Source organism: Spermophilus citellus (genome assembly GCF_964194105.1).
Source record: "Spermophilus citellus genome assembly, chromosome: X".
Taxonomy (NCBI): domain Eukaryota; kingdom Metazoa; phylum Chordata; class Mammalia; order Rodentia; family Sciuridae; genus Spermophilus; species Spermophilus citellus.
The window spans coordinates 1,999,480-2,027,237 of NC_138190.1; the positions used below are offsets into that span (position 1 = coordinate 1,999,480).

A 27,758-nucleotide genomic window follows, 5' to 3' on the forward strand; every position below is an offset into this window, starting at 1 on the left:
GGAGTTCCCATCTGCCAGCCATGCTCACCAAATATAGGGAGAAAGGTGATCCAAGATGGAGCCAGTCTGCTTCCAGCGCTGGGGTGTCCAGTGATGTGGGGGGAGGTGGGTGATGGCCTTGTGCCATGGGTAGGTAGCAGCTGAGTGGCCTGTGTGGGAATGGGGTGCAGCCTGGAGTTCTGCAGAAGGGTTGAGAGGTGTTTCTGCTGAGCCGCTCAAGAGCTGCTTGTGGCTAGAGCTGTGGGCTTTGGGCCTGGAGTCCATAGTCTTACTCGAACGCTGAGGCTCTGAATTCTGCACTGTGCTTACAGCATGGTGATTTCTATGAAAATCCACTTATGAAAATCCACTCTAGGGTGGATTTTCACACTCTCTGAAATCCTGTATTTTGATGAGGTGAGACCTAGGCCACGATGCTGCCTGTGCTGCCCACCATCTTGAATTTGCCCCCTTGTGGTCTTGACATGATATGGTATCCTTTTAACTGTCAAGGCCTCTTTAAACAGCAGGGAAGACCTCCAACTGGAGAAAAGCCTTGTATGTAGAAATGTGGTAAGACATTCAGTTGTTTCAGATCTAGTTAGACTTGTTAAGATTTGAGGGAATAATTTGTATTATATTATTATTATTATTATTATTATTATTATTATTATTATTATTATTATTATTTCAACCCAGAGGTGCTGAACCACTGAGACACATCCCAGTCTTTTTTTAATTTTTTTTTTCCAATTATGAGACATGGTCTCACTTGGTTGCATAGGTCCTAAGTGGCTGAGGCTGGCTTTGATCTTAAGATCCTGCTACCTCAGCCTGATGTAGTCTTCACTGCCTTCAGCAACCGTGCTCTTTTGAGAAAACAACTGTGGGAGTGTGAAAAGTGTATGTGCCTTCATTCTGGCTATTCACAGGTGACAAAAATGCACCCTCGAGTGGATGTAAGGATGGCATCAAGGTGAAGATGTGAAAGCAAGGTTAAATCTCTGTTATTGTTAGATTCAACTTTTCTGTATTTTAAGTTCTTTGCATCTGTAGTCAAATCTCACATATTATGACTTAATCTTATATACTATGCATTTCTGTGTGTGCAAAAATGTTAGTTGCATTGACTTTTAGTCGCAGCATTTAAATACTTTTTTAGAGTTTTTATTTCTCTCCTTCCATTAACTACATTTTCTCTTATACTGTCCATTTTTTTTTTATTTTAGTAAAGGGTTTATCAAATTTAAAACTTGGGTCTCATAATATGAAAACTTTCTATATGGAATTTTGATATTTTCAGTGTCCTCAAATATTGTATGACTTTTACATATGTTGTGATAAAATAAAAATTGAGAGAGGTTTTAGAGAAATAATTACCAGGGTCAGAGAATGGAGAAGAGAAAAGGAACATTACCATCATTATATCTGGAGTCTTTAAGCACTGAGCACTATCCCTAGTCCTTTTTAATTTTTTTTTTGTTTGTTTGTTTCATAGAGGATCTTGCTAAGTTCTTCTTAAGGGCCTCCATTTCTTGCTGAGGCTGGGTTGAAACTTGTGATCCTCCTGCTATGGCCACTGGGATATCAGACATATGCTACCGTGCTCAGCTCCTGGGTGTTTCCTGAATCCCTGATGCAAATTGAAATATGCCTTGTTTGTGTCGAGTTTCCAGGTGTCACCAATTCAGATGCAGGAATTACTTCTTCATGTGTTTCTGTATGTTAACGTCCTTCAAGCTCTAAGGTTCTAAAATGATGCTGATCATCATAAGCACATTAACTCACACCTTCCAAATTATTATTAGTTCAGTTGAACTAAACTGGAGTTGACTTGGAAAAATGTATACTAGATAATTTATGTTGAAAACGGGTGGAAGAACTATTTCAATATTTAAGGAAACCAATTATTGATTTCTATGAAGAGCTCATGATATAATGAACTTCAGTTACTATTCCCTTTCATTCACCAGGCACCAGAAAAGTACTCTAGCAGGGTCACAGAGGCTATCAGAAACGCCCTGGTGCTCAGGTGAGGGTTTTCCAGAGCAGCAAGTCACATTAAAAAACAGCTGGGAGGGGTGTGTTGTGCCACCCACACATGCACACTCACACCCACATGCACACACATGTACAGGATCAAGTCACCCTTTTCTCTACATACCCTCCCTAGTGCAGTGCTTTCATCCTCACTGTGTCATGCAACTATTGATTTCTTTGATTTTTCTCACAAGGTTGCTGCCCACTATTCCTTCTCAAAAATCAATTGTTATTTTCTGACTTCTCAATTTAGTCTTGTGTCATTCAGAAGTTTCAGACACATTGTGTGTGTTAGTTGAGGCCTCTCCACTCCAGGCTTGTGTACAGATTAGTGAAATATCTCTTCCTTCCTCCTTTTCTCCCTTTGTTATTTCAGACATTACCCAGGACGGCTCCACCACTGAGCTTCACCCTAACCCTCTTAATTGTTAGTTTTTAAGAGAGGCTGGCCTTGAACTTGTGGTCAGTCTGCCTCAACCTCCCAGGAGCTGGGACCATAGGCATGTGCCCTTATTTGCCCTGCAGCTGATCTCTTCCTTTTCCTTGGTGCCTTCATGGCCTGGTGATGACTCTGGGACCACCACTGTGTCACACATTCTTTTCTAAGTCTCATGTGTTGTGCTGTACATAGGCAAGTTAAAGAGCATTATAAAATATCGTAGTTTGTATGTATTGTTTGGAGAGGCACCTTCTCAAAATATACTTTGCCCTGTTATTAATGGAGTTTATTTCTTTTCTTTTCCTGGTGCCAGGGACCCAATCCTGCCTTGTGCATGCTAGGCAGGCACTCTAGTACTGAGCACTCCCCTAGCTCAGGTGGTGAGTTTGCCACTCCTGTGTGTGTGGACCCACTACTGTCCACATCAGCAGATGCAGCTCTGCAGGTGTATCCTCGTGTTTACAGCTTGTCCCGTTTTTTCCTTAAACTTCTTTTACAGCACTGAATTTTAAATCCAACTCAGCTTTTCTCTGCATGATTAATCCTTGGGTGGAGTGAGCCAGAAAACTCAGGCTGGATTTCTCTCTGTGTTTACGGTACTGTCATACATAGGTGATTGCATGACCAATATGATTCTACAACATGCACACTCAGAAAAATGAGATGATATCCCATCTATGTATGATATATCAATGTGCATAAATGCATTCTATAGTCATGTATAAGTAACTGAAAGAAATAAAATAATTTTAAAACAAAACAAATCCAGGTGCAATGGCTTATGCCTTCATTCCAATGGCTCAGGAGGCTGAGGCAGGAGGACTGTGAGCTCAAAGCCAGCCTCAGACATAGTGAGACAGTAAACAACTCAGTGAGACCCAGTCTCTGATAAAGTACAAACTATAGCTGTGGAGGTGGCTCAGTGGTTGAGAGCCCCTGAGTTCAATTCACAGGACACCCCCATTCAAAGAAAAAAAAAAAAGGAAAGGAAGAAAACCTATGGAAGAGGGGTATGATACCAGTGTTGTTGGGCACAGTGTCACACAGCTATAATTCCAGTGGCCAAGCAGGCTGAGGGAGAGGGATCACAAACCTAGACAGCCTCAAATTAGTGAGGCCCTGAGGAACTTAGCCTGATGTGTGTCAAAATAAAAAATCTACAGGTCTGGGGATGTTGCTCAGTGGTTGTGCACCCGGGCTCAATCCCCAGCCCCAAATAATAAAAATGGATTTAGTCTTCCCTCTTCATTTGCATTGCTCTCACCTTCCTAATGGCTCTAATTGACAACTGTCCATGATCCTTCTCGCCCTCCTGGATGTCCTCCTCCACACAGCTCTCTATTTCCTGGTGTGTTGGCTGTCCCTCACTGATCACGTGACATCTCCTTATGTTTGCATTCATTGGAATCCCTTTTTTCTTTGGCCAAGTACTTCTTGCTCTCTGCTTTATGGCCTTGGGACAGTGAAGAAGAATGTCTTCTCCCTCTGCAGCACCACCTCACTGTGGTGACCTTCCATTCAGCACCCTTTGCTCTCGCCCACAGCCATGATCCTCTGGTGTTCAGCAGGGAACAAGGTTCTGCCTGTCTTCCACACCACCCTCAGCCAATGCTCAACTCCATCTTCTACAATCTGAGGAACAAGGAGATGTTGAGGCCCTGAGCAGATGGACCCAGAGGTCTGTTCTGTGTGATGTAGATAAAAGGTCTGCCCCTTTCCCCAGGACATAGCTGCAAGTCCATTAAGCATTGTGTAGGATCTGAAAATATTATTCTATACCAAGAGTGTGGAGACTAAAAACCATCTACAATATAAATAAACTGCTCAGGTCTGTACAAAATTGTCTTATGAATGTGTGGAATTTAAATAAGATTTTAGCATCCTGCTTCCCTGTGAACCAGAGACAGCCCCACACCAGGACCCCAACATGAGGCACCCCTTATCCGAGCAGAGATGTGCCCTGACTGGGGTTCCCTATTCACCCCATGGTGGCTCCACAGTTCAACATCAGACACATATAGGTTTGAGGCTGCCACTCCCACAAAACTGGATGTCACAGCTTCAATCAAGGGACGACAATAAGGACCTGGTAAGAAGGTCTCCAAGTCCCTGTGTCCTTGCTACACCTGTGTCTCCTCTTTAGTATTATTCTTTACATAGAATATCTTTATATTTTAGAATATTATTCTTTAAATAGGTGTCTCTTAATTGTCCTTTTAAAATTATGATTAAAATTACTTCCCAGTGTAGGCAATAGTATACAAGTCTTACAGTGTCTCACGGACTATAGGTCCAGTTACAGCATGTATATAATACAAATGAATTTCTAACAATGTTTGTAAGTCTTATTGCTCAAAACTCACATATGGCTTTAATGTGGAGAACATTTTGAATATAATGTTTTCTCAAATTCCACAAACATCCAATAAACAGAAATGATATGCAAGAATCAGCACCAATCATTGCAATTACTGATCTCTTTGAATCAGTCAAATATACTTTCCAATTAGAAGTGTCAAAATTGGAATATAAGTCGGCATTTTAAAACATGGTTTGATGAAGGTTGTATAAATTTGATTCATTATAAATTGGTTTTGGTCAAACAGCACAAACTTTAGGTATATGTTTGATATTTTAATGAACTCTGTCATGTCAGAATGTGGAGAAAAACTTTAGCTTACATCAGCATAATAAAATCAGGGAAGTAGCCTAAAAAATCCTACAATTGATTAGTCCAAATATATATAATCAGTCCAGTTATACAGAAGTCTGTTTTTCAAATGTTTTAACTTTCCATGTCATCTGTCTAGATAATTATATAAACATATCCTTCTTTAGAAAAACCCTTTCATCATGAAAATTTAGAATATAAAGACCTTTTCATTTACCCAAAGAGGATTTCTTTCTTCTTAGGACCTCCTAGTAGACATCCTTTTCTTTCTTTTAGTTAGAACTGGATAATCATACTAGCAAACATGTGTGTTTCCTCTGTGTAGAAATGTCTTCTTTTCCTTCTCTAGAAATCCTTCTTTATGTATACTTTGGAACAATTTTTATAAATCTTAGAATTTAAACAAATTATTGTACCTTAATAAGAAGTTTCTCAATGAAAATATAGTTAAAGCTGTTGGACATTTCTGTTTACAGAATCATATCTATTTATCATCTTATAAAAATTTGTAAAAAATTTGAGAATTAGACATTACTTGATGGTTATATCTCTTGAAATAGATATTTTATAATCAAACACATTTATCTTAAATATCTGTACCATAAAATGCAGGGCATAAGAGCATATATAAGAAATATAACTTATGTGTTTTCTGTTGAAGAAAAATGATTAGAAGCAAATAAAAATATATTAATTAAAAAATAAGACATATATAATTATTTCATGAATTAAGGACTATGGATGATCCAAATAACTGGAAAGATATACATTCATAATAAAAGTTGAACTTAGTATTATACAACCATGGAATTTTAAAATAAGCCTCATTGAATCATGTATTTGGATCCATTTATTTTACTTTGGACTAGTACTGCACTCATTCTATTTGGGACGTCACGTGATGTGGTTAAAAGAAATCCCTGTGTATACATTTGTTTGTTTATTTTAATTACATAGTCAGGAAGGAGAAGAAGGATTTCTTGGTCATCACAGAAGCATTGTGAGAAAAGATCTCAGATGCTGGCTTTGGTGTGTGTGGGGTGCAAAACGCATTCCCACAGTCTCCAAAATTATAAGAAGCCTATGTTTGTGACCTCTCATCAACGGAACATTACTTAGTTATATTACCCTGAAGAGCAAAAGGAAGGATTGTAAAGGAAGCTGTTGAGACACACACACACACACACACACACACACACACACACACACAAAAGTTATTTAGCTTCAGAGCGAGTCAGGCTTAGGGCAGCAACAGAGAAGCCTGTGGAGTCAGATTTTGCCTGTAAGTATTTCAGGTGCTCATTCTTAAAAATGCAGGCTCCTTGCAGCTCCAGTGGCAGACAACAATGAAGCAGGAAGGACCGGTTTGTGGCTGGGAGGTGGGACCAGAAACCCTCCCTGGGTGACAGAGGAAGGACCAGTGGGAAGCCAGGCTCCGCCCCTCAGGCTCCCCTGGTTACCATGGTGTTGGAACAGCCCAGAACTGGCTGTGGCTGCTACAGTGGCTTGGGTCCCAAGGTCAGGCGTCAGCTCTCTCCTCCTTAATGGGCTGTTTCACTGTGTCTTCCCCTCCCCTTTTGAGTTCTCCCATCTTTTGCATTTTCCGTTTCCAGAGTGTGGGCACTTTAAAACAGTGATTTAAAGGCAGAGGCCAGCATTATTGTCCGACCCTAAGGCAGTCGCCTTTGGCCCCCTGGCCAGGTAGCTTAATGGTGAAAGGCACAGCTGGGTGGGGCTAGTTAAGACCTTTTAGGGAGCAGGGGCTGGTCCTGTGTCCTGCAACTGAGTTAATTAAAGCTGTTCTGACCCCAATGGGACAGGACTGCAGGGAAGAGGCTCAGTACAAATTGTTTGAGCACATTTGAAAAAATAGCAGAAAAACACAATTTGCCTCTCTACCAGCAGAAAATCCCCTGTATCAATTCGAACCATGAAAAATGTTTCCTTTTTCCTCTTACCCTCCAAACATTGACTCCTAGAATATAGATTCCAAGAAATCTTTATATTACGAGGGGGCAAAATTGTGATGTATGCCGTCGAGGAGAGAAATAAAGAATGTCCATGGGCTTCTGCCCCTTCCAGTGCTTTATTCACTCAAGTTCCTCCATACAGTTTCACTCTATAGGTTCTTAATCAAGAAAACGACAATCCTTAATGCTGGGCACTGCAATAGACATAATCAATCCACAGCAAACAATTCTAGATTCATTCTAAGCACTGCAAAACACACTTAATCAGGACAGGCTAGTGACAGACATTCCCTCTGCATGCTATGTTCAAAGGTCTTAAGACTTAGGCTTTGAGTTCTGCAGATGCACACTCACTCAGAACTTGGTGAGCAGGTCTGTAACCAAGGCAGGCTTTTCCTAACATGGAGCAGATGATGGTTGAGGAGGGGGTCGTAGGGAGGAGTTGGGGCTCTCAGAAAGGTCCAGTGGAGGCAGTAGAGTTTGAGAGCCATTAGGATCATGCAGAGAATCAGGAATGAGGACAAGTGATGGGATGTCAGGTCCTCATCAGTCTCTCCAGCTTGAGTGCATCCTTGTTTCAGCTGGCTGAATCCCTCTTCGTCAGCTCTATCATTTATACTAAATTTGGGGGCTTTTGACCCCCCCCCTTTTCAATCCCTACCAGCCAACACTGGATTTCTCAGTGATGTCATTCACCCTGAGGTCAGAAACTTGTGGTCTGGTGGCCTCCACCCTGATGTTCTCTCTTTCCCTCTTATCAGGCAAGGACAGCCTGCCAGAGGCTTCACTCTCTTTATCAGGGTGAGGGGAAGGAACTTGTTTGAGGCCTTACTGGAGGGATCTGTGGATGTGTCTGGTGAAACTGCAGGTTAAACTGAAGTTTTTAAAGTGGAGTTGCTTAGGCTCAGGCCTAAGGCCATCCTAACACTTTACCTAATACTTTAAAATAAAAAAATACACAAAACCAAAAACTTTTCAGAAAAGCAATTTTCCCATAGGAGAGCACCGAACTTAGCAACATATCCCATGAATCACCTTCATAATTCTTTATATTTACTTATGGTTTCTAGAATTGCAAAAATATTTTTGTTTATCTTTCTACAGATGAAAACTTCCCAGATCTTATGAGTTTAACATCACAACTTCTTCTTCTGTCTAATTCACTTACTTTCTACAATTCAACCCACAACACTCTGAAATCCTAAGTGCATTTAACTTCTGGAGAGAAATTCCAAACTCACTAAATTTCTAAAATTTACACTGAAGTTCAAGTACAGGACACCACTTGTCCCGACATAGGACTACACCAGTCAGGGTCACTCCTGGTGAACTGGGATGCATGACATTGTCACACAGAGACAGAGGAATGTCTTTTTCTTTGGCTTCTGTGATGACTCCCTCATCCAGCTCCCCCAAAGGAGGCAAGGCAGGCAAGACAGAGAGAGAGCAGGCCTGGAGCCCCATTTTACTGGGGAGAAGCCACTCAAATGAGATAGGGTCAAGGTTCAGGGGGTGGAGTCTTCCTGATGACTGCTGCCAGTAGGTTGACATCCTGGAAGGCCACGCCCATCTCATGTGCTGTGTGGGGATCAAGGGCAGAGCAAGGGAAGGGGACAACAAGGGGAGATTCCATGGAACATTCTATCCCCACAGGGCAAAGAGTAGGATTCCAAAGGAACAGGTGGGTGTAACTCGACCCCACTTGGTGACGCCTACTCCTGGAGCCACACCTCATTATCTGAATGGGGGTGAGGCCCAATGTGTTGTGGGGCGCAGCAGCTGTTCCATACTCCCCTACACAGGACTTAACGTGACTCCCGACAGCAGAATTCACAGCTCAGGGTGTACTCAGGGGCCAGCTGCCCAGCGTGTGGTGGTCAGGGCACCCCAGGAGTCTACCACGCGGCCTGCGCAGTGGTTTCATTAATGAGGTTCTGGCATTCAGTTAGTTAGAAGAGATCAAAATAAAACACACAGACAGTACCTTATTTTAATGCTAGGTCCGAGACGGCTCGGTCTCCCTGTTTCCCTGCCTCCAGCCGCTCAGCAGGGCAGCGAGGATTACTCTGGGCTAGCAGGAGAGAGAGAGAGCGAACACGCCGGGGATCAGCCTTTTATTTGGGGGAAACAAGAGATTCAGGGGAGAATTCCATCCAATGAAGGTTGAGGGGGGGCTGTACTCCAAGGTCAGGGTCAGTGATTGGGTCTCCAGGGTCAGTGGTTACGCACACCCCCACACGGATGGGCTCTCTCATCAGGAAAGGGTCGGGATAACTCCGACACAGCCAGAGTGCCTCAGGCCCTTAACGGGAGTCACCCAATCACGTGTCAGAATGGCTCCCCACACAGGAGGCTGTCTCCTGCGCAGTCAGCATAATGCAATGGCTTCTCTTGGTAAAGCTGTGGGACGAACGGGAGGCAGTCAGTGTCCGGGTCCAGCAGTGCTCACGGGTCCCACTGTCCCATGGTCTACAGAAGCAAGAATTGCTGCTTCCCCCCTGTCCAAGCTCTGGGGTGGGCACGTCACAGGGTTAAGTGGGTGTTATTTGAAGTTGTCCCCCTCAGACTCAGAGTCTGAGCCATGACCTAATGGAGCACAGCTCCACGACCATGGTTCACATCATGAGTTTGAAATTGGGACGTTTTGGCAAAAATAATGGTGAATGTGTTGTCACAGAAATTGTCTCATTTCTGTGTTCTCTTTAGCTTGATTTCATGGGAGGTTTTTGCATGTTTCCTCTGACAAGGGAGCAATGTGGATGCTGGGTGAAGAGGGTGAGGGCTCCCTAGGGTTGAGGACCCAGGATGCTCCTCTGAGCACATCCCTGCATCCTCCAGGGGAAGTTTGATCGCAGGGTGCCTTTTGTCTGGGGAGTCTCTGGGTCACTTCCTCTCCACTGTGAGGAGAGGGTCCCGGGGTCAGGACTGTTGGGGCTCGCAGGAGCCTGGGTTTCCTATAGGGAGTCAGAAGCCTGAGCAGTGACCTCCACACAGGGGCCAGGGGCTTAGGATCCTGTCCCCATGGCTCAAGTGAGGAGAAGGACAATTTCCCACCACAGGGGTGGCTGAGGTCATGGCACAGCGCCAGGCTCCCCGAGTTCCTCTCCTGCAGGGATGCTGCTGCTGCAGTTTTGCTTTGGTTTTTATTTCTCTCCTTTGCAAGTGGCACCTTGCATGGTCTCTCTTTCTGGAAATGTTGATCTATTTTCCCTTTTTACATGAGACTTGTGTGTATTTTATAGTAGTAAATGATAAAGTATCATAATGACAGCGTAGATTTATGCATTCATGACATTCTAAATTCTTGATAAAGGTTGAATATGTAGGGTGGGGCTGTGGCTCCATGGTGGAGTGCTCGCCTAGCATGCAGGAGCCACTGGGTTCGATTCTCAGCACCACACAATTATGAAATAAAGACCTTGTGTCCACCTAAAAAACTAAAAAATTAAATATTTTTTTAAAGACTGAATGTTTAGTTACATGTTTTGTCTTTTAGTTTATCAAATGCTTGCAAATCTCTAAGCTTGTTTTATATACTGAACCAGATTTCTGTATGAGTTGCCCTTGTACTTCAACCCCATGATGTTCAAGGATCAGCTGCACATGGTGTTTCCTAAATCCTATCAGGTGGTTGCTTGGGGTGTTCTTTGTGCCTCTGAGGTTTTGACAGGAGCTCAGGAACTTGTGTAGCTGGAAGAAGCAATGGATGGAGCTCGGCAGGTGTGTGTCCTCCTGTTCTGCAGTAACAATGAATCGGGGGTGGATAAGGGTGAAGATGGCAGCCACATTTCCTGGGTGCAGACCAGCTCTGCCCCTCCACGTGGGACATTCACTTCACACAAGTGTCTCTGTTTCCTTTCCATAACTTGGGAATAATAATAATAATCCCAGCAGAGCCTGCACAGCACAGATAGAGGTTATGTGAGTCAGTAAACAAGTCCGCATGGTGCTGCTTTAAGCCTGGCTAGGAGCCCACACTGCAGCAGCCCTTGCCTCTTCTGCTGTTGACACTTCTCCTCAGGTGCCATAGAGATCGATGGGACCCATGGCAGCTCCCAGGGCCTCTTTATCCTCCTGGGATTCTCCAATTTCCCCAATGTGAAGAGGGTCCTCTTTGTGGTTTTCCTGGTAGCCACCTGCTGACCCTGCTGGGCCACACTTCATCATCCTGGTGTCGCAGCTGGACCCCACCTCCACACGCCTGTGTCCTTCTTACCCCCTCTGTCCCTCCTGGACCTCAGCTTCACCCCCAGCACCATCCCCAGCTGCTGCACAACCTACGTGTCCATGACAAGACCATCAGCTCTGCAGGGGCACAGTCCAGCTCTTCCTGTTCCTGGGCCTGGGTGGAGTGGAGGGACTGCTGCTGAGTGTCCCAGCCTATGACACGTTAGTGGCTATCTGCAAGCCCCTGCCCTACACCGTGATCATGATTTCCAGGCTGTGGTGCAGTCAATTCCTTGGTCATGTGTCAGTGACCCTATGGTCACACTGCTGTGCACACAAGAAGAAGCATCACTTCCTGTGTGAGATACCTATCCGGATCCGTGTGGCCTGTGTCAGCATGGGGGCTATTGAGGGCACTGTCCTTGTCCTGGATGTGGGCATCATGCTGTTTCCCGTGGTCTTCCTCCTGGTCTCCTGTGGTCACATCATCAGTGCTGTGCTCAGAATGCAGTCGTCCTCAGGAAGACTCAGTCTTCAACACCTGTGGCCCCCTCACCCGGGGCTCCCTGTCCTATGGGAACATCATCTTCAAGTACATGCAGCCAGCAGCCACTCCTCCCGGGACCAGGGCAAGGTCCTCATCCTCTTGTACAAACCCGTCACCCCCTCCTCAACCCCTCATCTCCACCCTCAGAAACAGGGAGGTGAGAAGGCTGATGCTGGGGAACAGAAAAGGGGACAAGGAGGGAGGGCCCAGGAAGTGACCAGCACCCAGCCTCAGGGTCAGCTCCATAAGGGCCACTGCTGTCCTCTGAGCCGTGGGGCAGATGAGGTGTCCGCCTGCAGCTCTCAGCACCCTTGCAGGGCTGGCCTCTGGGCGCCTGATTAAGCCAGCGCTGTGGGGTTTATAACAGCACACGGCCTGTCCCCCACACCCGGATGTGCAGCCCTGACCCTGCAGGCTGGTACCAGGGCCACAGCAGCCCCCCCCCCCCCGTCCTGCTTCTGTAGTTTGCTGAGTTCACAGTGGTGCTCTCGGCCTTTTAGCTGGAACCTCCCCGCTCTCTCAGGGCTCTTGGTGTGAACCACTGTGTCTTCCTGGATGGCGTCAAAGCTGAGTTCAGCATGGCCGGGTATTTCCCTCCTATAGGCTCGCAAAGAAGCATGTTGTCTTTTTCTGCCCTCTGTTAGGAGGCACATAAATGAATGGTGGGAGCACAAGGTTAAGAGAGTAACTATAAATATGGCCCAGTGGGCAGACCCCACATGCTTCATTTGCCAAAAAGCATTGTCTCTGCAGCCCTGCCAGGAGGAAGTGGACAGGGTCTGTCCCATTCCCCAGCAAACCACCTGTTGTCTGCATGGAAATGCAGGTCGGAATTAGTATGGGTGAGAGGAACCCAAGAGAGTATGAAGGGCCTGACTTTTGTGACTCTTTTGCCAGAGCAGATTCTGAAATATAAGGATGATTCATCCTAACCATAAAACTTGTAGCAATGGATAGTTAAGAATGCAATTAGCACTGCTCAGCATGGGGCCCTGATGGCTTGGAAATGACCAGGCCACCAGACAGGCCCGAGCCATGGTCTCCAGAAACCCACTCCAAGAGGCCAGAGAGCCTTTGGAAGGTCTGTGGAAGATAAGAGACAAAAGTTGATTGAGAGGACCTCAGCCTGCCACCAACAGAGCCCCACCACAGCGCCCTGCTGCTTGGTACCCACAGGCATTGGGTGCCCTGAAGGAGGGAAAGAAGGCAGTACAGGGGATGGGCCCCAGGGTCTATCTTCAGAGCAAGTGCTCAAATCACTCAGTCACAGTTTATGGACAGAGTGAATAATCCAAGAAAGGAAAAGTGTCTCATCAAGGAGAAGGGAAGCCGCAGCCAAGGAGGTGATCAGGGAGGGACTAAACAAGGGACAGAGAGCAGCAGGTGCCAGCATAATGCAGTCCAGTGGATGACTGGATTTGGCCACCCAGGATACAGGGACACAAGGGGCTCAAGCCTCTCTGCTGGCCTCAGCCTTGGCCACTGCATGAAAGCAGGAATAAGGTAGGTATAAAGGAAGAGGCAGCTCCACTTGCTGGGGGTGTGGAGGGACAGGACAGTTCTGGCGAGAATGCCCAGAGCCTCTGCATATTATTTCCTGAACTGACCAAGGAGGCTTGCAAGCAGCTAGTCAAGACCACAGAAATATGCCCCTTTCCTTCCTGTTGTCGCTTAACAACCTGCTGGAGTAAATCCCCAAGGTTAAAATTTAATGCCTTATGGCAAATAGATGTCACTCACTGTGTACCTTCAGGAAATTAAAATATATGTATGTGGTCACTGATACCTGTTCAGGCTGTGGAATGGCCATCCCCAGCTACTTAAGTGCTTTGGGATCATGGCAGCTCCTTTCTCCATCAAAACTGGCACTGCTCCAGCCTAGGCAAGCAGAGCCTTCAAGGAATTTTGCTCTATGTGCCATATAAACCATGTCACTAGGATCCCTTATAATCCTCAGGTTTAATGCATCGTAGTCAGAACACCCAAGGAATCAAAGGCCATACTAAAAAAATGGGTCAGGGGAGGGAGGAGACTCTACCCATTCTCCTCTCGATGCATTGAACAAAATCTTATTTACTTCAAATTTTCTTTCAATTTCAAAGTTTTCCATGGAAACAGCCACCCACAAACATAGGCCCCCTTCACTGTGCCCTGCCATTTACCTATAATCGCCCAGCTGGATCCCATCACAAGTGCATGATGGTCCAGCGTCCCTCCTAAAACTGGGTCCAGGGTTGATACATGTTGACAGAAGCCTCACCCCATCTGGGTGCCTGCAGTGAAACTGCCTGCCAGGTAAATTGGGCTTTGGTCCCTTGGCCACCAAATTAGCGGTGGTCAATTGGGAAGGAGCCCTATCTAAGCTCTTTTCTGATAACTCCTTCCTGATTGATCCTGAGGTGGCCGTACAAGGACCACCCGTGCAGGGGAACACCTGCACTCCCACGCCTGCTCTGCCGAGTGGTTTCTCCGTCGTTGATAATGAGACCTACAACCAGGACCGTCCTCTCTGTTTTGCTCTTGCTAATGAAACTTTTGTAGATCAATATAAGAAGTCCTATGCTGGCTGTCTCTCACAGACACTTGGTAGTTAACACTACCAATATCCATAGACATCCCCCCATGGCAAGTGCCAGAAACCCTGGCTGCCAACATGCCCAACAACACTCTTTAGAAAGCTCCCCTCTGATAATGACAGCACCCAATGAAATCCATGTGTGGTAGCCACACCTTATCTCCTTGGAAAGAGAAATTTCTCTTGGGAAGATCAATACCTAAGCACCTGGGTGGGCACAGCTCCCTGGAATGTAACCTATGTGCCCAAATACCATGTGGGCTACGAAGTAACTGCTACCTGGGACAATCTGTCATCAACCACTATGCAGGAAATCAATCTCGCATCACACCAATATTGCTGGCCACTAGACCCTTCAAATAGGCATCAGCAGGCTGCATGAATGGGTCGATAAAGGGCCCTAAATCCAACATATGCCTTCATCCCTAAGTATACCCATACCCACTGTGCACAAGCTTGTGTCACGCCACCCTTGCCATGTTCGTAATCACTGCCTCTGATGGTGTAAATATCACTCATGCAGAGATCCCTTGTGCCGTCAATGCATCCTGCTGGCTCCCAACCTGTCTCCACCGGCTATGAAAGCTAAATGTCTATTGATCCTCAGATGCTCCCCGCAGCCTGGCTTCCAGTGAGCCAGTCCAAGGAGTGGAGGAGTCCATGGGACATGCAGAGGAAGCATCCTCTGAGTGAGATCCTGCACCGGACAAGGCGTGATACTGGCCTCATCATTGCTGGGATTGTTGCCCTAGTGGCCGCCATCGCCGCCACAGCCACTGCCACTGCTGCGCTCACTCAGAGGATCCACACTGTGCACACTGGAAACAATGTGTCCCCTGTGTGGCAGCAGCCTTCGCCTCTCAAAATGACTTAAATAAACTGAACTGAACCACTATTTGCCTCATTCAGCAAGAACCAGACCTCCACCAGGAGCCACGAGGTGTTCTCTTTATGTTGCTAAGGCTCACGGTCACCCTGAATTTCATAGTATTTGCGTCACCCAATACGCTGTATCTGACAATGGGACCTTGCAGTTCTCCACTGTTTCTCAGTTCATGAAGGGCGCTTGGGATGCTCACTGTGTTACGACTGCATGACGTCACTAAGGCCAGGGTCCAAATCAAGGGGACTATGGTGTCTGTCTCAACACCCTCTTTCTTCCAGGGATTGGCTGAACATTGGAAAAAACTGAGAGCCAAGTTACTAACCCTTATAACGCTGTTACCCTGGCCCTACTGAGTGTGACAGTAATTATTTTTTTTTCTTGTGTTGTGAGATGCTTATGCAAGCATGTGAAGGCCACCAAACAAAAATAAGGGATGCTAGCAAAAGTCTTTGTGGCAAGTCTGAGGGGTAGATGCGGGGATAAGTGCATGGAGAACTGCTTATGTGGCATATATGAAGGGCATCTGAGAGGCAGGCCACTCCCCTCCAGCTAGAAGTGTGAGCGACAGGCTGCTCACCCTGTAGGCCCCTCCCTGGGCGTGAGGCCACCTGTTGCAGACTCTGCACTTGCTCCACGGCCTGCTACTTGATTGGTTGTGGCTCTTCAGAGTCACTCCTGTGCCAGCAGTTGCTCAACAGAACAATTTTGGAATCATCAGTTGGCCAGAGGGAATATTGGGGGGCCTATTTGGTCTCCTAGAGTTGTTCAGAAATTGTATTGGTGGCTGCGTGTAATGTGCTTAGCTGCTGCCCGAGTGTATACACATGGTAACTGCACAATAAAATCAGACCTGCTTCCTGCTTGGTGTCTGGAGGTCTTGATTCGTGACTCTCTAGCCACACTGTCCTCGACCCTGTTCCGTGGGCCTCGTTGCTGGATGAGACAGAGGCCACACAAACACAAAGGCCCGGTTTCCTTGGAAGCAATGTACAGAAGCAAACGCATGGACCCAGACATGGAGCAGTGCACCAGACACACAAGCACGTGGGGATTGAAGATTGAACACCAAGGAGGAGGCTTGTAAAACCAGCGGTCATAACGCATGAAGGCCAGCAGGGGGCACTCTGCTCACTGCGAAGTGTTGAAAACTGGCCCCCTGCATCAAGGAGAGGATTGTAAACTCAGGAACCTGGATGAAGCCTCTGCACAGGAGCACAGCCCAGAGAGCAGAGAGTGACTGCAGAGACGTGAAAGAGAGGTCTCAGGACGTGTTGGCAAGGAAACTGTCCCCATTAAGGGCCTGTAGGCTGCTGGGGATTAAATTGGCAGTAAGAGAGATTCAGGGAGAGAAGCTACTCAGTCCCTTGCATGTGCAGGGGCGTCTCCCTCAAGTAGAGACCCAGAAAAGGGCCAGGTTGCTGAAGACTGCAGAGCCTCTGGAGTACAGAATGGAACCATGGGTGTCAGGGATGGTGGAGAGGATGACAGGAGGGAAGGGAGATGGGTGGGGGAGGAGGGGGCCTTGCTGTGCAGACAGGTCTCGGGGTCAGTATTGGGAGGGGGAGGCAGCCCGGCTGGTCAAAATAATAACCTTGCTTTAATTTGATTTTAATTGGAGCCAGTGGTCTTTCCTTGCGTCCTGGTCTAACACTCTCCCCCGTGCCACACTCACTGTTGTTTGTGTTCCTAGAAGCTGCCATTGTCCCTGGAGTGAGATGAAAGAGGAATTTTAATCTCTAAGATTCTTTTTAAAATAAGCTGTGTGTCTCCAAAAAGAGAATAGTGACGGAAGAAGGTGAGAGCTGAAGGGACTAGGTCGACCAGCAGCCGGGCAGGGCTGGGAGCTGGTGGGCTGTGCCTGTGGCTGGAGGGTGCCAGGGCAGAGCAGGATGAGCAGACAGACATCAGTCATGGCTGGGGTCCATCCTGATGGATGGCTTTTCCTGTCTGAGGTGTAGATCCTCAGGCAGTAGCTGCTCTCTGGATGTCACACTCTCAGGTCTCATTGTAGTGAATCTGTCTGTGCGGGATCTAATTGGAGGCCGCCTTCTCTCTGCTCTGGAGAGGACAGAACAGCTTATTCCCACCCACACACTGGCCACCATCCCTGTTACTGTTCACCTCCTGAGGACACCTGGCTGAGTCCTGCTGTTGGCCTCAGTCATCTCTCTGTGATCCTTGTCCCTCCACAGGAGCAACTCTGTGGAACAGGCACTTCCTGACCCTGCTCTTCCAGTCAGAGGGCCCCTGAGCCTGCCAAGGGGGAGGGGTCTGCCATGTTTTGGGGACAAGTGGTCCAGCTTGACCCGCACTTGATCCTTGACCTCTGCAGAGACCCTTGGGAGACCCGTGTCCTCATGCCTGACTCAGAGCCCTGGTTCCACGAGGTGGTGGGCAGAGTCCAGCAGGCTTGCCACATCTTCACATGCTCATCACTCAGAGCTAAGGGACCCTCAGTTCCAATGTGGCAGCTCCAGACACACTCAGGTCATTGCACTTGTCAGAGGGCTGCTGGTCACTGTATTAGTCTTCCTGGGCTGCTGTAACAAAACACCCAGCCTGGGGCCTTCAGACCACACACACTGACTGTTCACTGATGACCTCAGGCCACCACCCAAGCCAACTCCACCTCTGCCTGATGGCCAAACTCTTTTCCAGCCCTGTGGATCTTGGGATAGGGAAAGAGATGGCAGCTTGCCATCGCTAGGAACCCTGGTTCTTTCTCATCACCCATGCTGTGTGGAACAGAAAGCCAGCACATTGGGCCAGCTGTGTCCCCAGTCACCAGCCCACGTTGACACATCTGAGTTCTTCAGCATCCTCTGGGCTGGGTCACCTTCTTCAGACCCAGCCACACCCTTGACTCTGTTGACTTTGTAGCCCAAGTCCCTACAGAGGCTCCAAGTTCTGAACTTACTAAGTGTCAAGCTTTTGATTCTGCAGATGTATCAACAAACTTATTACTTTAATTAATATTATTACTATTGGTACTGGAGATTCAACCTGAGGTGCTTAACCATTGAGCTACATTACTAACCCTTTATATATATATATATATATATATATATATATTTTATTTTGACACAGACTATAAGTTGCTTAGGGACTTTCTGAGTTGCTGAGGCTGGTCTCCAACTTACAATCCTCCTGCTTCAGACTCCCAAGTCACAGAATTATAGTGTGTGCCACTTCAAAATGAATATTGACACAGGCGCATTAACATAAGTTGTAAATTATAAGGTAGAGCTTATCTGTTATTACATTATAATTATACTGTTATTATTAAATAATGAGATTCTATGTTATATGGTCTATTTAACATTCTATGGGTATTCCCTATCTGGAGCAATGAGACACAGCAGAATCAGGACCTACCCAGCTGCCCCTACCCACACAACCTCCCTCAAACTCTGCTTCCCAGGGAGCCAGCTCCCACAGCCCTAGACCATTTCTAACCCATGATCGTGCTCAGTCTCTTTGATGATCTGCCTAGGAGCACCCAAATTGCTTTCTTCCTGTGTTCTTAGAGATCTCTGCTCCCAGGACGGAAGGTCTCCTCAAAAAACATAGTGTTATCTGCTGTGGTGTGGCATGCCTGTAATCGCAGTGGCTTGGGAGGCTGAGGCAGGAGGGTTGAATTTGGGGGCCAGTCTCAGCAATGTAGTGAGCGCCTGAGCAAATGGGCAAGTCTGTGTATATAAGATATAAAAAAGGGGATGTGGCTTAGTGCTTAGGCTCACTGCGTTCAATGTGCAGTACCAAAAAAACAAAAATAAAATGAAGATAAAACAATCCAAACATCCTATTGGGCTGCTAATCTAGGATAATCTTGGCTGAGGAACTGAACATCAGGGATGTTGGTTGCTATGGGAAGAATATGCTGAAATACAGTGCAGTTTTGTTGATGGGGTGGTGTTGTGTGTTTATTTATTGGAAAAATTTATTGAAAATTGACCAGTGCAATGAAATTTCATAGTGCTGCAGAACTCAGCACCAGAAATTATCATTTTCCAACTGTAAATTTAAGGTCTTAGCCCTCTCAAAAACCTTGAGATGATACTGAGTCTGTGAGGATTTTCCTGGGGCTGTTATAATTAATAACCCAAAACAAAGAGACTGAAATAAAAAACTATCACCCCCTCCCCCAGCCTTGGAGGGCAAAGGGCTGAGACCAGTGGTCACAAGGATGAGCTTCCTCCACAGGATCCAGGGAGGCTCCTGCCTGCCTCTCCCAGCTCCTGGGGCTCCAGGTGGCCCCATGATTCCAGTCTCTGCCTCTGTCTCCATGTGGCTCCATTTCTGTGTCTGTGTCCTCTCTTCTGTCTCTTGTGTGGACACTGCCATTGCATAAGGGCCCCCTGACCCAGAAAGAACCCATCTCAGGACCTTTCACTAACTACCTCTGCAGAGACCCTGTTTCCACAAAAGATCCCACTCAGGGGTTCTAAGGGCCAGATGTGGACAGGACCCACCTCTTACAATGGTGTCCAGCTCCCTCCACAGGCTCCACGGAAGCTCCTTTCTGCCTCTCCCAGCTCGTGGGGCTCCAGGTGGCCCTTGGCAGAACAATGTGGTGGCCTCTCAAAAGCTTAGGATTGAATCACATTATGACCCAGCAATGCCACTGCTGGGTTCGGACCCAAAGGATTTGAAAGCTATGGGTCCAAAAGACACTTGCATATCCTGAGTTCACAGAAACCCTGATCCCCAGTATGACTGGGGACTAGGGAAAAAAATATGTCTTAGTGGGGTGTGAGAAGACAGGGCCAAAATGGGGGCAAAAGAATTGGTCTGAGTGGGGGATTTTGAAGGCCAAAGGATCTTAGAGAGTGCGGCAAATTTTTTTATTTTGGCTAAACTGTGTACATGATGTCATACAGGCTTGTAGAACTGTACTCAGTTCTGAGCCCTTTATTCTCAGGATTAGCAAATCACTATCATTACTCAAATCCATCAGCATGCATCTGTCTATACATCTATCCATCTGTCTATCTACCAGCCATCCCTGCTTCCACCCATCTGCCCATTTGCTCTCCCATGCATCATGGATTTGTGTACTTGCCCACCCATCTACCCATTCATCCAGCCATCCTTTCAGACATACATACATCTTCCCATCAGTACATGCATCCTCCCACCAATTCACCCATCCTTCCATTCATCCAGGGGCAATTGGCCACTTCACCACATCCCTAGCCCTATTTTGTATTTTATTTAGAGTCAAGATCTCACTGAGTTGCTTAGCACCCTATTTTTCTGATGCTGGCTTGAGCAAGCAATCCTCCTGTCTCAGCCTCCTGAGAGGCTGGGATTACAGACCTGCACCACCATGCTTGTACTTCTTATTTCCTCATTGGTCTGATAACAGGTGGAGTCACCATCTGGGGTTATTTTCTCAGATCCATCATAGTTATGCTCCCACCCACCTTCATTGAACCACAATGAAAAGGGGGGGTGGGGATGTAGCTAAGGGCTAAAGTGCTCCTGTCCTCAATTCAATCTCTACATGGGGGACAATAAAACCACCTGGGATTTAATTCTCAGCTCTGGGCATCTCTGTGCCCAGGTTTCCACACTTTTTACACAAGAGCCCCCCTTGTCCATGGGCAATATTATTAGGTAGAATGAATGTGAGACACTGTGCAGGATGTGAAAGACTTCACAAAGTCCAACTTAAGAGAAGAGAATAAAATCGTATATACTTTCCATTATTGGGATTAATATGACAGGCTGTATTGGCCCCAAGTGGCAAATTTTTATGTTTTATATGCGGGCTTTCTGGCAGAGCTGAGCAGGGTTATTATTTCTTTCTGATAGTTAAACCCAGGAAGCTGAGAGCCCTGGGTCAGCTTCTGGGGGTACATTGCTGCCTAGGCAGGATGCAGATGGGCTTGTGGCTTTTCTTGAAAATGTTGGTGCATCTGAAACCTTGACATGGAAAGACTTCACAAAGGGGGACTTTATACTGAGAGAAAATAATAAGGTCAGTCTGGGCAATAGAATGACATGTTTCAAGGAGGCAAATGAGCTTGAGCTCACAGACATGTTATGAGACTACGGATGCCTAAAGTGTAACCTAATACAATTCTACATATTATGATATTATTTGCATATCAACTATTGCAGTAATAATACAATATTATTCTTTTACAGTAAATACTGACTCCTACATACAATTTCCCCTATACATTCATGACAATGATTTCCCTTTCTAGAAAATCTCAAAGCCCTTGTCAGCACCCAAACACAGGGTAAGGATAGGGTTTCCTTGTCTCCCTGGTGTAGCTGCACTGGTCAAAGCTCCTTTCCTGCTTTCAATCAACACGTTTTCTTTTTGATTTTAGGGCAAACAGCTGAGCAGACTTGTGGGATCAGCAGAGTCAGGTCTGTACATAAGAATTGATAATAGTAGCATGTAGCCTATCTACATTAAGCACAAGGCGCCATTTTATTTCTCCTGCACATTGCTGTTTGAGAGGGTTGCCTGCCTCCCCCCACCCCACCCCTTTCTCTGCTGGGGATGGAACCCTGAGCCACAGCCCCAACCCCAAATGTTTCCTTTTATACCTCAGGCTGCCTCCTCAAAGATCAGAGGCCAGGAGGTAATGAGAATTACTAAAATAATTTTCAAATTGTTTTCATTAGTAGATATCATATATATGTGGGATATACATGATAGCTTTAAAGAGTGTTTCAAAAATATGGAGACCCTGTCGTTAAAATAAACCCAGTGGGGCTTGACCTGGACCACTGAGCTACATCCCCACCCTTTTCATTGTATTTTAAGAGAGGGTCTCTCGGGGCTGTGGTTGTACCTCAGTGGTACAATGCCTGCCTCACACACATGAGGCACTGGGTTCGATCCTAAGCACCACATAAAAAGAAAGAAATAAAGATTGTATTATCTACAACTTAAAAAACATAAAATAAAAAGAGAGGTTCTCACTATTTGCAGACGCTGACCTGATCTTGGGCTCCTCCAGCCTCAGCCTCCCTGAGAAGCTGTGCTTTGTTTTTGTGTTGAGGTTAAACCCAGGGCCTCCCCATGCTCGGAAAGCACTCTGTGGCTGAAGCCTAGCTCAGCGCCAGGTGTCACCTCTGTACCAGAGGCTAAGCCAAGGCTTCCCACCTGGATTAGTTCCCAGCACAGCCGGGAAGCTCCGCCTGAAAAGGGCTGGGGCCAAGCATCTGTCACTCTACCCAATTTCAGCCCGTGATTGGATGATGCTGTCTGTCAGTACGATGCAGAGGCGGGCCTGGAGGCCATCCCTCCCGGACACTGGGGGAACTGCCCAATCAGTGCGCAGAGGGAGAGGAAGGGCGGGCCTTCCCCAATCTCGAGGGCTTTTCTTCCTCAGCGACTCTGCTTCTCATCCTTCAAGCCCAGAGTTCTCTGCTCCAGGGACTCAGGTGACACTGCGCCCATCTCGCACCCCCACCCCCATCTCGGATGCCTGGAGGTTCCTCGAGAGGACGCTGGGTCACCACAGAAGACAAAAATGGTGAGTTTGCTACCAGGGCTGAAGGCACGCGTCACCACCTGCCTTGGGACCAGGTGCCCGGGTGAACTGGGGAGTCGTGGCCCTGTCCCTTGGTCTCGTGGGGTGAGCTGGGTTTTGGGTTTTTGAGGAGAGCTGCTGAGCGTGGCAGAGTCCCCGCTGGAGCGTGGACCTGTCCCCTGGTTCCCTGGGTTTGGAAGGGCGGCTCAGGGCCCTGGTGTCCCCTTTGCTCCCTACTGGTGGCCCGACCCACTCTTCCCAACGTGGAGGAAGCAGGGCCACAAATGCACCCTCCTTCTCTCAGGGAAGCTCCTCCGGAGGCTGCTGTAGGTCCCCCAAATTGCAGGCGCCTCCTGCCTCTAAAAGCCACCTTCCCTCCACCTCACAGCTCGGCCAGACGTTCGTTCTTCCCACTGGGTCCAAATGGACACCGTCCGCTAATTGTCACTTTTCATCTAGTGAAATATTGGAGAGATTAGTTCTTTTCTTTTAATTGGGGATTCAAACTCGGGGAGCTTTATCAGCCACACCCCCAGCCTCCACTTTTACTGAATTTTGAGATCTGCACCCACTGGGTGTGGAAGCTGGTCTCCAACCTGTGATCCTTCTGTTACCGCTGTTTGCCGGTGACGAGTCCTTGCTTCCCTGAATGCTGAAGTAGAACACCAGAGAAGCTCGCTGAGGCAAGTGTGGAGTGGAAAGTAGAAGGTTTATTAAAGGACAGCAGAAAAGACTTCTCCCCGCAGGAAGAAGGGGACCCAAGAGGTGGAATCCCTCTAAGGGGGTGGTCTTCCATCTTCTATAGCTAGAGTCTTCTTTCCGCTTTCCCACACTTTGTTTCTCATTATGTTGCAGTGAGAGAATGCAGGTGGGAAGGTCCAAAAGGTGGCAGATTGGTGGGCTGGAGGAGTAATCTGGGCAGGAAGGGCCTGGGGTGGCTTTTGGATTAGCATTAACAGTTCCTTAGAATGGATTCCTGCCTTGGGGACATTTACATTTCAATTGCTGCTCTGGTTGCCAGGACTTCATTCTCTATAAGGGCCTCTGTTTTATTTATCTTCCACAATATTAGACCCAATTTACCTAACTACCTCTCTGAAAATCTGGCTTCACTTCTGCTTCAGCCTCCAAAGTTCCTGGGATTACAGGGCTGTCTGGAGGGGGCAAAACTGTGACTTATGCAGTCAAGGGGAAAAATAAAGAATGTCCACACACTTCTGCCCATTTCAATGCTTTATTCACCCAAATTACTCAATACAGTTTAATTGTATAGGTTCTTAATCAAGAAAACAACAGTCCTTAATGCTAGGCATTGCCATACATATAAGCAATTCACAGCAAACAATTCTAGGTTAATTAATTCACAGCAAACAATTCTAGATTCATTCTAAGCACTGGGAAATACACTTAATCATGAGAAACTAATGGAGACATTCCCTCTGCATGCTAAGTTCAAAGGTTTTATGTCTTAGGCTTTGAGACCAGCAGGTGCACACTCACTCAGACCTTGGTGAGCAGGTCTGTAACCAAGGCAGGCTTTTCCTGGTGTGGAACAGAGACCAGTTGAGGAGGGGGTCTAGGGAGGAGTTGCAGCTCTCACCAAGGTGCAGAGGAGGCAGTACAGTTTGAGAGTAGTGAGACTCAGGAAAGATTCCAAGTGATGGGATGTCAGATCCTCATCAGGTTCTCCAGCTTAAGTGCATCCTTGTTTCTGCTGGCTGAATTCCTGTTCATCAGCTCTATCATTTATACTAAATTTGGGGGCTTTTGACCCCCCTTGAATCCTTATCAGCTACCACCCTATTTCTCAGTGACATCATTTACCCTGGGTCAGAAACTCTAGTCTGGTGGTCTCCACCCTGAGGCTTCACTCTCTTTATCAGGGTGAGAGGGGAAGGAACTTGTTTGAGGCCTTACTGGAGGGGTCTGTGGATGTGCCTGGTGAAACTGCAGGTCTTTTAAAATGGAGTTGCTGAGGCTCAGACCTAAGGCCATTCTAACAAGGCCCGTGCCACTGTCCCTGGTAAGAAGAACATCTTTGAAAGCATTTGTTTTCTATTTATGAATATTATACTTGAGGGGAAAGAATAATCACTTAACAGTTCCCTGTTTTTGGTCAAAATAATTACTTTAAAAGGAAAACAGGCATTTGTACATAGAACCTAGGAATATTGAATCTTGGACTATGTACCCAGCCCCCCTCCCTACTTTGACATATATTATTTTTTTACTTAAATTTGTTTTTATTAGTTATATATGGCATTATAATGCATTTTGACACAGTACACATGAATAGAGTGTAACTGCTCCTTTTTCTGGTTGTACTTGATGTGCATTCATAGCATTCCTGTAGTCATATATGCACACAGCATAATAGTGTTTGATTCATTCTTCTGTTCTTCATCCCCAACTCTTTAAATTTAATTTTCAGATGGGGTCTGGCTATGTTTCCCATCCTGGCTTGTAAGTCCTGACCCTCCTGCTTCAGTTTCTCAAGCTGTTGACATTAAAGGCACTGGCAATCCCAACAATGAAAAATAGTTCATTTTGATACAAATCTTAATGACCATACTCAGGAACATGGATTCAAGTGACCCTAAATGATGTATGTGTCCCACCCTGAACGACAAGGATTGAACCCGGGGACACTTTATCACCAAGCCATGATCAGTCCTTTTTAGATTATATTTTGAGACATGATCTCATCAATTTCCTTCTGGCCTCACTAAATTGCTGAGGCTGACTTTGAATTTAGCAATCCTCCTACCTTATCCTTTCAAGCTACTGGGATTATACTTGTGTGGCACTGCGCCTGTCCTACATGAACTTTTATAAAAGAAACTGTGTATCACTACATTAACCAATTGCATTGGTAGGATCATCAGATTCATGGGCTACAGAAAAAGAAAGAAACGAAGGAGGAAAAAAGAAATTTCTTCTGTCTGTAGTTATTATATTCTTACTTTGGTAGATGTTGGGACTAGATGTCTGGTAAGGGTAGGGATATATTCTGAGAAATTTAATAGTTTTGAGAATTGTGGTCTGATACAGAAATTAAGATAATTGGCTATGAAAGGACTTAAGATAGCCCAAGATAATTTTTGCTCTCCATACAGAGCCCTGCCTTTCCACCCTCATGGTGGTCTGGTTAGCCAGGTCAAGTACTCTGAAGGTTCTTTCATGTAGATGCAACTGTATAGAGAACTTGAGTTCACAGCTGTAAAAACCTTGTGCTTCTCCTTTTATCTTCCTTAGGTGTAGACACCATGTCAGATTTCTTGGGCAGAGGTTCCCTTTGGATGCCTCACAGGGTCCCATATCCTCAGCCACTGTCTTCTCCTGGAGCTGCCACAAGGAGCCCACAGCTGCCCTGTGCCTTGCAGGATGAACAGAATTTCAGGCCCTGGGTCAGCTCCTCCTAGAGGACAGCCTGAGGTGTGGGGTGCAGCCTCTCACGGAAGCCGCTGGGGGCTCTGGGCTGAGGAATCTCCTGGAACAGGCCTCATCTAGACAGCTACTTCCTTGGGACCTTGTTTTTCCCAAGCTGTTCCCATTCCTTGGAGAGAGGTGGCCAGTCAGCCTGTGGATGCTGGTGCTGAGGGTCCAGGTCACCAGTGATTCCTGCCCTTGTAGTTTCACAGTGTGATGGAGCGAAACCTCTCCCAGAGCATAAGCAACACCCACCCCAGTGCAGAGCTGTGCAAACCTGAAAAGCCTCCTAGACTGGAGTCATGGTCCAGGTCCCTGGGAGGGTGATCCTAGAGGCTTTCAGGGAGCAAGACCAGGAGGGGTCATGTCCCAGTTGTCAGGGACCTTCCCTGCCCCTTTGAGCCTGATACATGTGTGCTCCCTCAGCACCAAAGCTCTCTGTATATCACTTTGAAATGATCTGCTCACTTTTTTGAGGCCCAGGTTTATTTTTTCAGAGCCAAATCGAAGGACTATTATTAAATAGGCAAGACAGAAGTGGATTTTAAAAAGTCTAATAACATTTCCATTGTTAAAACAACTAAAGCCAGGTGCAGTGGTGCACACCTGTGATCCTTGCTTTTCCAGAGGCTGAGGCAGGAAGATTGGAAACTTGAGGACAGCCTTAGCGACTTAGCCAGGCCTTATGTCTGGGGATGTGACTCATCAGTAAAGTTCCTCTGGGTCAAATCTCTGACCATATACCGAAAAAAAAAAAAAAAGAAAGAAAGAAAAAACAGAAAAACAACCAAAAAATAACATATAATTTACCTTTTGTTTCCCCTGAGTATGCATACAAAATTGGTGAGATTTGATCTTGTCCTTTCAATGATTTCCAATTGAAATCCATTTCCTAGATTCCAGAATGCCACTTAAGATACACAGAAACTTTGTCTACCATTATTGCTGCAGGAAATGAACCCATTTCTACAAAAATTGTGGTGGATAAACTTATGAATTTGATTTTATGTAAATTAGTTACAGTTGTTGACAAGCTGATGAATTTGACAGGAATGACAGTTTGTTGTTGCTGTTGTTGTCTGGACTTGGCAGGTTCATGTTACCTGTGTGGTTTTTGGTATCAGGAATGGAACCCAGAGGTGCTTAGCCACATCCCTGACCATTTTAGATTCTTCCTTTTGAGTCAGGGTCTTACTACATAGCCTTGGGCCTCTGACCCCTGAACCACTGGGGTTACAGATGTGCACCATCACACCCATCTTCATTGGAAGTTTTAAGGATAATTTTGGCAATACCTAAAATACCCAACTGTAGTCATTTAATCACTGAATAACTTATCAGTGAAATAATAAATGACACCTGTTTTCTGAAAAGGAGAGGTGTATATGTCTAAGTAAGGGTGCTAATCCTCTCACAAGCATTCCCACCATGTCATCTGATTCCTGTTCCCTCCTAATTACCTCCTTCTAGCGCCACCCATATGGGAGCTGCCTTTTAGTTTATGAAAATTGGGAGTAACATAAATGGTCTCTCTACTCTCTCTGTCCTGTACAGTA

The 27,758-nt window shown here is 46.3% G+C and overlaps 1 protein-coding gene and 1 pseudogene across 2 annotated transcripts in view; both read left to right on the forward strand.

Moving 5' to 3' along the window:
* The window catches only part of LOC308638968 (uncharacterized protein), a 164,059-nt gene that overhangs the window by 21,505 nt on the left and 114,796 nt on the right, over nucleotides 1-27,758 (forward strand). The window lies entirely within an intron of this gene.
* On the forward strand, nucleotides 414-12,030 carry LOC308638919 (olfactory receptor 2W3-like; annotated as a pseudogene). The gene is made up of 2 exons: nucleotides 414-537; nucleotides 11,121-12,030. The product of its transcript is annotated as an olfactory receptor 2W3-like (transcript).